This window comes from Cyrtonyx montezumae, unplaced genomic scaffold, assembly GCF_038088225.1.
Source record: "Cyrtonyx montezumae isolate F1298 unplaced genomic scaffold, pur_monq_1.0 scaffold_19, whole genome shotgun sequence".
NCBI lineage: Eukaryota > Metazoa > Chordata > Aves > Galliformes > Odontophoridae > Cyrtonyx > Cyrtonyx montezumae.
The window spans coordinates 2,305,896-2,316,416 of NW_027071925.1; the positions used below are offsets into that span (position 1 = coordinate 2,305,896).

The 10,521-nt window shown below is 46.7% G+C and overlaps 1 long non-coding RNA gene across 1 annotated transcript; it reads right to left on the reverse strand.

The window, feature by feature from the left end:
• Positions 1–2,087: 2,087 nt before the first annotated feature.
• On the reverse strand, positions 2,088–6,685 carry LOC136048097 (uncharacterized). The gene is made up of 3 exons (XR_010622146.1): positions 6,558–6,685; positions 3,887–3,939; positions 2,088–2,151 (listed from the first exon to the last, which is right to left on the reverse strand). It is a non-coding gene; the product is annotated as an uncharacterized LOC136048097 (long non-coding RNA).
• Between the last annotated feature and the right edge of the window lie 3,836 nt (positions 6,686–10,521).

The window sequence follows — 10,521 nt, forward strand, 5'->3', positions numbered from 1 at the left end:
GAGTACGTGTGCCAGACCCACATGGAGAAACCTCATGAGCTGGAAGGCCAGCTGATTGCTTTCCCTTTTTGAAGGTTACACAAGCTGAAGGTTAAAACAGCCACATTCCTTGCCATCATTTGCTTTTATTAAAGAAATAATGTGTATCCATGTTACCAGCAAGTCCTATGCATTGCAGATGTACTGTGGATTATAATAGGATCGGACTAGCCTTCCACGGAAAAAGCTTTCAAAGCTTTTCGTGGTCCATCATACATTCTTTGCTGTAATTCCACTGTTGGCTCCCAATGAGCTGCCAACAGGAACACTGCTATGTGTCCAGCACAGCACGAGGCAGCCCCCACCCAGACCTGCCGGGCTTACATCTCAGACAGGTAACACAAGACCAAAGCCAGCAGTGAGGCTTCACGTGGAGCTGCAGATGTCTGAACAATCTCAGCTGCTGCAGCAGGAGTTGTGGCAGTCACAGCAGGAGGAAAAGATCCAGCCAGGTCGGTTCCAGATATCATCACTTTGTGTATCACTTCATTAAACTGAAATGTGATTGAGTTTCATCCCAGGCAGACTTTGAGAAATGCATTCATATCTGGAGGGGTCCAACACTCCTGGTTGCACGGCACGAGCTGAAGCACTCGGGATATAAATCAGTTCCACCCAGGATGGTCAGATGATGGTGCTGAGTTTGTCCCTGAGCTGGCTCTGAACCTGATCCCAGGAAGAGCCAGATCTGCCCACCTGGGAAATGCATTTCTCCCAGACCAGCTCCAATCCTGGTCCTGAAGGCAAACACCTCCCTGCCCCTGTGTCCTCTGGCCGAGGACTGGAAGCACCACCTCCATTAATGGGAAGGGAGTCTGCCTTCCTGTTTGTGCAAGAACTGACTTCTCTGAAGGTCTGCCAGTGGTGGGGCTGGATTTAAGAAGAATAAAACACTGGTGAGATGAAGGAGAGCATCAGTGAAGGTCAGCAAGCACTTTGGATTAGAATTTCTCCCCAGATTTATGAGAGGTTTGCATTGTTTAGCCTTCTTTCTCTCACTGGGTGATTTCTTGCATTCCTGTGGCAATAGAAGCCAAATTCATCCTTCTCTAAATCCATTTATTTTTCTCCTGAAATTAATTTTGCTCTCACATTTCAAAGAGCAAAGATGGCAGAACAGCTACTAAGCTCTCCGAGACACAGAAGAGATTGCTCCTGCTGCTACAGCATAACCACAAACACGGCTTATGCACTCTGCGGGAGGACTGAGGATGTTTTACCTTTGGTTTCCAGCAAGCCCAGCTTGCTTTGAGCCAATTTCACAGCTCTCTTCTTTGGTGAAAATGGAAAAAAATCAAAATCAGACCCACATTTCCATATGCACCTACTCCCTGCCATACTTTTAGGAAAAGTGCATAGTGATTCTTTCGACATTACTCAATAATATGTGCAGAACTAGAATGATTTGGTGCTGAGGTGGTGAAAAATTAGCAAACTTACACCAAGATTGAGCAATAGATGAGATCTTGTCTCTGAAGGAGTGACATTATGAATCTGGTGAGGAGAAGGAACAGGCTGTTTGTTGGCTTTTCTATCTAGGAAACAGAAGGCTGCCAGGAGTCTCATATAAATGAAACTCCTGGAAGAGAGCAGCACGAGCTGTCAAAGGGAAGGGCTGGTGCTAACCACCACAATCAACAGTTGTTGATAGATGAACCTTCCTGAGGCCACTTTCTGAATTTCTGAGGAGTGAAAACCTTCTGTCCATTACAGAGGCTTTTGCAAAATCCCTTCAGAATCTCATCTCACACTCCTGTGCTCCAGAAATAATTGAAAAACTTCAGAATACCAAGAAAATATCTAAATAATCTCTCTTGATCTTGGGCCCAGCACCAAACCAGTGGGAGGATGCTAAGAACCGAGATGCACAGAGGATAGGTGGAAAGCACAGTTGCAGTCCCCACTGCAACCATTCCATGAACAATTCCTTCCCCTTGGCCAACCCCAGTGCTAATATCCCCACTGGGTGTCACTGGACTTACCTCTTTCTAACAGGAGAGATTCTTTCCTCTGGAAGGAGACACAGAGCATGCAAAATAAAGAGTCTTCTATGAACTGGCATGGTTTTTGCTCAGAGGCCATCATCACTACAAGCCCTTGGTTTTAGAAGATCTTTCACAGGAAAAGATGGCATTCAGTTACATGGCATTTGTATAAGCAAATAGCAGCTGCTCAAAAATCAGCTCGTGTCCATCCACAAAGGCCTGAAAAACTCTGTGTGTTATATTCCCATACACCAGTACCTCACAGCTTCCACTGCCTGACCCAGTAGCAGATCTGGACACATTTTCCAGCACGTAAGGTATAACACCGGCCATAGCCCCAAAGCAGCACATTTAATATCCCTTTCAGAACATCATTAGCATTAACTATTTTTACTTCATATTCATGTTATTCCTGTAAGCCGATCCCACTCCGGGCCTCGCTCCAGGCAATCCCCTGAGCATTCACTCAAGTGTACTCAGTGCACTCCCAGCCACCACAGAGGGCTGATCCCCAATCCCCTGCACGCGATGCCTGCTGATCCTTTACTCCACCAGGGGATCAGCGATCCCCCTGATCCCAAGGCACCAGGCAGACCCAGAACCCAACGATACCAGCTTGCTGAGGCTCCTGAGCTGGAGAAGTCCCCAATGGGAACCACTGCAGCAGGAAGGAGCCAAGCATCACTGAGATCACACACACCCAGCAAGGCCAAGGGCTCAGCTTGGAGCAGGTGCCCTGTCCCAACACGCAGGGCTGCAGGAGGGCCTTGCCAGCCCTGCACCACCCCTGTGCAGCACTTGAGGGAGAGAAACCTCTGTTTTTTTTTAATCATTATTATTAGGGAAGCTTGCCAGCCTTTCCGTATCACTTTAGAAGTGCAAAACAGCTTAATCTGGATCTCAGATTCACACCAAGTACTGAATGGTGTTTTGGGACCAAGCCCAGTTCTTAATTTGGAAGGATGGTAGCTGGTAGCTCTGGAGTAAGGATCAATGCTCATACATCATTTCTTTCCACAGGGTTTTCCCATGTGTTTTCCCCTTAGGAACTGTCCCATGCCCTATATCACTCACTGCTGAAAAGCCTTCTCCCTGGAAGAGCTTCTCACTCAGATAAAGGCATTTCTCCTCATCTGCTGTGAGCATCGGTGCTACAACACTCCCTTTTAGATCTGGGCTGTAGCTCTGTATTGGGCCAACAAAAATAAAAAGTCCTCAAATGAAAACCTCCAGATGATCTTGGCAGAAACAGCACGTCCATCAAATGTGAAATGGAAATCACATTTGATATTCTACAATGGCAGGAAACTCACCTGGTTTTATTTAGTCTCCACACAGCTATGTGCTATTGGCACTCCTCCAGCATATCTCTTTCGAGAGAGACTTTTTTTTATATATACTATCTGCTAGTGGCTCTCATTTCTTATCTAAAGCACTCTGACTGTTTGGTTTGCACTGAGAACCCTCGCTGAATTTTCTGTTTGTCTGTTGTAAAACATGTAAGGGAACTCTGCAACTCCTGCATTTACAGCTCTGTTCCCACAACAAGGTGCTTAAAATAAAGGAATTGGCTCAGGGTAATTGCTTGATATGAGAAAGATTATACAGGCAATGAACATCTGTATTGCAGCTACGGTTGATGGCTCTGAGTGCTGTATCATGTGCCAGGAGATGACTGCCAAAAAAAATACTGAAAAAAAATTTTTTTTTCCAACCCAACATATGCTTATATAAGACTCATCCACTATGCAAAGAAGCTCATAACAAAAAAAAAAGAACAAAAAGAGAGAGAGAGAGAGAGAGAAAGAAAAGGAAAAAAAAAGCAGGAGTGTTGAAATAACAGGCAATTATGCAACTGATACCTGAATCTGAGCGTTGCAGATCCTATCCGGAAGCTTCAGTCTCTCACAAAGCCCTGATAAAATAAAACAAGTTATCCTTCTTTTTTGAAATTGAACTTGTTGGTGCAGAGTCAGACGGAGGCTTTGCACCAACGCGGTCACTGCAGGCAGGGCAGCTGCTGCTTCTAGCTAAAACTGCACGAGTAGAACGGGAATGGAGAGACAAGTCTGGAACAGATCAGCTGCAAGTTTTGGCCAGAAATATCAGCTGGCCCAATGAAGACTTGTTTCCAAGATAAGTGCACATAATGTGTCCCACCTTGTTATTTCCATTGTTCTGTCCATGATGGACTGGAGAAGTGCATCGCTCCAGCTCTTCACGTGGAAGCAATGCAGTCCCCACTCTTGCAGTGGACGTAACCCGGGACTCCCAGAAATTCACTTGGGAACCCAAGGCAAAGGCACAGAGCCCACAGTGAGGAACAGATGAGGGTTACGTGAGCTGCAGCTCACTCTTGGCGCACGATGTGGGGGCACGGTCGGGGCTTGCCCCAACACAGCACCAGGGGCTCAGCCTCGCAGCTTCAGACTTGACTCGGGAGATCCCCATCCCAAACAGCAGAAAATAAAAAATGAATAAAAAAATAATAAGCTCTCAGGCTCAGATAAGCTTATCTGTCCCTCTCTCCCCATTGAAGTAACAAGCCCTGGGAGCTCATCCACCCCTGGCTATGTACCCTTATAAATGGATTATTCTGCTCTAAGGATCCAGACAGCAAATGGTAGCTGCAGCAGCAGTGACAGGGCCCAGAATTGTTCATCTTGTCAATTAGTCACATCACGGGGGAAAGGACAGCAGAGGCAGGACCAGAATGGATGAGCAAAATGCTCATTCCTGTCCTCTGAAAGATGTCATCTGCTTTGGTGGAAGAGTCCTCCAGTGTCACGATGTGAAGAAGACTCGTGGGTTTGGCCTGCAAAGCCCAGAGGAACAGATGGGATCTTTCTCACGGGGTTCAACGAATTAGAAGTTCATCATTTTCCCACTTTAGCCTTAGTAAGCAATATATCTAGGGTTATGCAGGAACCTGCCCTCACCCCTGCTCCTGCCCTCCCACGCCGCCCACCCAACTGCTGGTACAAAACCACAACCTACTTTCCTCTTTGCAGCACAGCTCCCTCCCCGCCAGCCTTACTGACGAGCACATTCCCAGAGCCTAGAGGGAAACTACCCCCATCCTGGGCTGCAGAGCCCCCAAATTGTCTGAAAATTAAAAAAAACTAATGGATTAACCCTCCCCACTACTGCCTTCCCAGGCCTAAACCCATAGAGCCTCATAGACAGCCCCACTGCAGGATCTGGCAATGCCCTCTGGCCCGGTGGGACCTGAGCCCTGGGATCATGAAGGAGCCCTTTGTACCTCTGAAATGCCGTCAGCTTGTGAAACAAAGCTCCGACAGTCCCAAGCTCCTCAATGCCCAAGAAAATGAGTGAGCAGAGAGGCTGTGAGAGTTCCCGAGCACGTCTCAGTGGGCAGAAGCAGGACTATCTAATCAGATGTGGATGGAGAACAAATAAAAAACAGCTGCTTTTCACCAACTCTTCTCCCAACTGGAAAAAAAACGCACACATACACAAGAACAAGGGAAGAGGCACTGATGAGCTGTTATCTGAATTTATTGCCAGCATCTGACCCACAGTGGGGTCTTTTTTTTTTCTTCCTTTAATTTACAGCCCAGTTTCTCATCATGTCATGACATCACCCAGGGTGATGGATTTCATAAATAGGCACACACATTGCAAGGAAAAGAGTAGGTCACGCCGGGCTCCACGCGGCAGCACCCCAGCATGGGTCTCCAGGCGCCCTCTCTTCCAAGAACTCATTCGGCACAGGCAGAGCCACCCACCTCCCGAGCTTGGCTGGGCTGAAGGCAGCTCGGAGGGGATTTTTGCACCACACCAGTCTACAAGCCACGCTGTACCCCTGTGTCCTCTTGCCCCACCCTAAATGCACTTTCCCTCCAAGGAAGCCAGACAGCTCTGCGCTCAGAGATGATTTATGCAGTTTTCTTTTGGCAGTATGATATATCCAACCCTTCAGAGACTGGGTGGAACCACAATCATCTTCTCCATTCAAGCCCGTGCTGGAGAAGCCCATGGTCATTGTATGCGTGACCGATGTATCCGTGACACTCTCCCAACCAGCATCAGCCCAAGTCCAGCAGCACCCACGCGGTGCTCAGAAGGAGCTGCTGGCTTCCCATACCTAGTGCGAGCAAAATGCTCCAGAATGTTCTGATATTTGATTCAAAAATGTTTCAGATACTGCAGCAGCACTCCGGGCAGATTTCTTGCTGATTCAGAATGAACCATTCAGACTGGTTCCAACACATTTCCCACTGTCCTAGCCTGATTGCTTTTAAAAATCAACTAAAATTCACAGGAATGGGAGGAAGTGAGAAAATTAATTTTCCAGGTGTCTGAACACAGTAATAGAAATTCAGAAAACTGTCCTTCCTATCTTGGAAAAAGCATTTGACAAATGTAAAAAACATACTTTCTATTTTTACAGAGAAATGCTCAGCACAGATGGTGGAATGAAAGGAACAAGAATGTCAGCCCCCAGATGTATATGGGTCATTAGGAAACCCAAACAAGCAAACCACTATCACAATTATTCACAACACTCACATTGCCTTCCTCGTCTTCACAAGGCATCACTACACCACTGTACACAGGAATACATGAAGAGCTGGCCTGCTGTCACAAAAGATGGCAGAGCAGGCAGAGTTGGCATCCTGAATTCCCGGGATGATCCTCCTGCTTCTCAGGAGAAGAGAAGACCTTAGACATGGGTACAACCTCATTTCAAGATAGCATGAGTCTTTGTAGAAGTCAAAGAGTACTTCTATGTCAAGCTTTAAAAGAAACCAAGTGTTCTTTGAAAAAAACCATGACTTTGAACCTAAGACTTTCAAGACCCAAGTCTCACATCTCAAGACTGATGGTGTTATCTGCTCTGATAATGCACCACTGCTGTTTCATACCTCATCCGTCATGTAAGAGTCCTTCATGAAAACAGCCAGAGAGCTGGCCAAACCACTGGGATTTGGACTATTTTCTGAGAGGTCTTCCTTGGGCCTTTTAGTTTCTACTTCATTTTCTCATGCTTAGGATAGAGGTCATTTTAACAGACACTAAGTGACCTCATCATTAAAACATACTGCCATCACAACTGGCCCTTCCCCCATCCGTTAGCATTGGGTGTAAGTTCAAATTGAACACCCGACCTCTTGGCTCCACGCTGAGATGTTTAGCAAGCCACTGCAGTTAAGGATGCTATGTAATGAGCCAAGTCATCCTTCCTGCATCGCCAGCACTGCCGACAGAGCTGAGCTAGAGGTTATTCTGCTTCAGTGACTTTAGTAGCCTGTTGGAAATGCTCTTAGATGTGATCCTTACATAAGTATGTGTGAGATAGGTGGAAGAATATTGTGATTGAAGACTCTGTCCTCACAGGTCACAACACAGAAGGTAGAAAAACTGTTCATGAATCTGCAGACCAGCTGCAGAATTTCCCACCCGGTAGATGATGTACAACTCACATCCAGAGAACGGACATAGAAAACAAGCTAGGGAAGGAAAGCTTCCACAGCTCTTCCTGTGATAGTGCAAGCATGGGCCAGGCCCAGCCTCTTCACCCAGTCCTTTTGGGAAACAGGATGACTTCATGAATACTGCTTGTTCTGGAGCTGGTCTCAAACTTGAGCAGATGACCCCAGAGGATTTCTCAAAAACACAAGCTGTGACATTCTGTTGTTCCCTTCTCTATGTATCCAACCTATAAGCCCACCTACCCAACCTCTTGGCCCCATTCTCCCCGTAGCCACTAGCCTCTCTGTGACCATAGCCCAGGAGCTCTGAGATAATCTCCTGGTGGAGAAGGAGCAGCCTCCTCCAGCCTGGTTGCTGGCTGGGATAATTCTCTCTGTGACTGATGATCAAGAAGCTATTATGTACTGAGCAGGAGGGATTTGTTCTGTAATGCTTGTGGCACTGCTTCAGTGCTTGGCAATTCTATCTTGTTATCACTGGTGGAGAATTTTACAGGCCACTGACAGACCTTCAAACACAGCCATTGCTGTGTGGAAAATCCAATTTGCTTTGGAAGTCTCCTGACACAAGGCCTTGTCTTCATGGTCCCTCGGCAAACCATTTTCAGCACATGCACTGGTTCATGACCCTATGATTTAACAGACATCATGAAATTTTAGCAGCAGAATCCATCACTTTGAAAGAACTCCTAACAAATTTGTGACATAAAAGTGAGAACTAATATATTGGCATCTCCACACAAAGGGTGCCTTTACTCTTACAGTTTGGCTTATCTCCATGCCACTTTCAGGTCAAGTTCAGTAGTAGGGCCTCAGAGTCAATGCACCATTGAGTTATTCCAGGAAAACAAAATAGCATCAATGCAAAAATGTAAATGTGCATTTCTCTGCAGCATCCCCTGCTGCCAAACAGATAACAAGTTTATGTAGGCACAGAAAAAAGTTCCTATTTGAATAATTGTTTGCTTACAAATTAACCCACAGAACTGTGCCACACGCTGTAGAACAATCTTATATTATATAGGCTTAAACGGTAGGATGGTATAATAAATGCTCTGTTGAGTCACCAAATTCCTTGCATTCTTTGACTTCCCATTCTGTCTCAAATGTCAGATATCTCACTGGGGTAACACAAGCAGTAGCGAGGGCTGGAGGTTTGCGTGGGTTTTAATTGTAAAAGCAACATTCTCACAGAGAACAACAAGGTTCACAACCCTGCTCCACAGCTTGGATAGGCTGGGGAGCTTCAAAAGCTCCTTAAGTCCCCACTGGTCAGTTTGGGGCTAGAGCTCCATAGGTCTGGCTGAAGGTTTCAGAACTCTGCAGCACTCATAACCCCAGGAGCCAAGAAGTGCTTCTGCAGTTTACTGCTTTCACATTATGCATGAGTGGATCTGAGCATGCCAGGCAACGTGGCAAACCACCAACTCATTGCACCAGCCTCACAGCTACTCTCCTTTGCTGTCCAATGATACGGCAAAGCGAGCCTTCACCATTCAGAAGCTACTCAGTGACATCTGGGCTTGTAGGTCTTGTGGATTCTTGCCTTTCATACTGTGGTGCTGGAATTCAGACACTTCTCCACTGCAACACCATGGTTATGCGAAGCTGCTTTGCCTCTACATCAGAGGGCCTCATCTAGTTCACGCTTCCAGATAGCATTGCTTGAGGCCTAAAAAACCTGTCACATTGTGTACATGCAGCCACAGGCAAGTACTGGTTCTTTGCAAGCATGTAAGCACACATTAATGTGCATGCCTAGATTAAGAGGGAAACTACCCTGAGGCAGCAGAGAAGCTGGATTTCCCCTCCCTCACTCTGAAGAGCAGGACTGGATGATGTCTGACACAATGTCAACCCAGGAGGTGAAGTAAAGCCCAAGGTCTCAATAGAGGATGTGCAGATTTGATGCCTGCAAACAAAGCTGAAAGTCCTGGAGGAGCTGTGCAGCCCTGCTCCCTCCAGCACCCATCCACCCTTCCCTACCCCTGGCAAAGAATGGCTGTGCCTGCAGGATTTTCCATCCCACTGATGTGTCCCCATGCCTGCAGCAACACTGGGGGCAAGAAAAGAGCTGGGTTTTCCCGAGAGAGTTCCCCAGTGCCCCGGGTTCAGCAGCTGCAGAAGGAACCAAGGTGAGGAGTGCAGGGAGACAGCACCCTGTGGCCATGGGATGCTGTGGGGGTCACACAGATTCAGGCTCTCCTCCCTTATCTCCCTGTGTGCAGAGGTCAGTGCTGCCATAGCATCCCCCTAGTGCCCCGTGTCAATATACCTGAGCCTGGAAAAACCACAAGCAAAGCATATGGATTTAGTATCCAAGGTTCTTCCCAACCAAGACCAACAGAAAACATCTGTAGGGGAAAGGTATTGCTCATTTACTATCTGAAATGTCAGTAAACCCCAAAAGAAAAGGAACCAAATAGTGCAATTACACAGGCCTCCTATCGCCCCCACAATAACCAAATAGAGCTAATTTGCACCGACTCAGAGCAGCCTTTTTGTGCTTACTCCAGGCATGGAACGGAAGGATCACAAAGGAAAGCCACTCCCATCATCTCCATTTTTTTTCCCCTTTTAATATAGGAGCTGGGGCTAATGAACCCCTCACAGGAAAAAAAGAAAAAAGAAAAAAAAAAACAGCCAGAAGGGCTTAAAAACCTTAATCCTTTCAAGCAAATGCAGAATATGTGTGCTTCAGCTGGAGAATGAATCAGAGATGATTCGCAGACATCCCTCATTTCATAATGAAGGTCAGTGCAACTTTCTCTGCTATCCCCCCTTTACCTGCTGCAATCCATCTCTAGTCTTTGAAGTTGACCCAGGGCTGGTCAGGGCTTTATTAACTCAAACCCATGCAGCCTGCTCCCATCATCAACACTGAGCCACAGGGTCAGCTGGAAGCCAAAGAAAATCTGTTCAGTCATTTCTGAAAGCCAAGCAAACCATGCTGGTATCAGTTTCTCACAGGGTTTCACTGCCAGAGCACCTGGAACCATTGCCCTAGTAAAATGATCAGAGATGCCCTGGTGAGCTGTAGG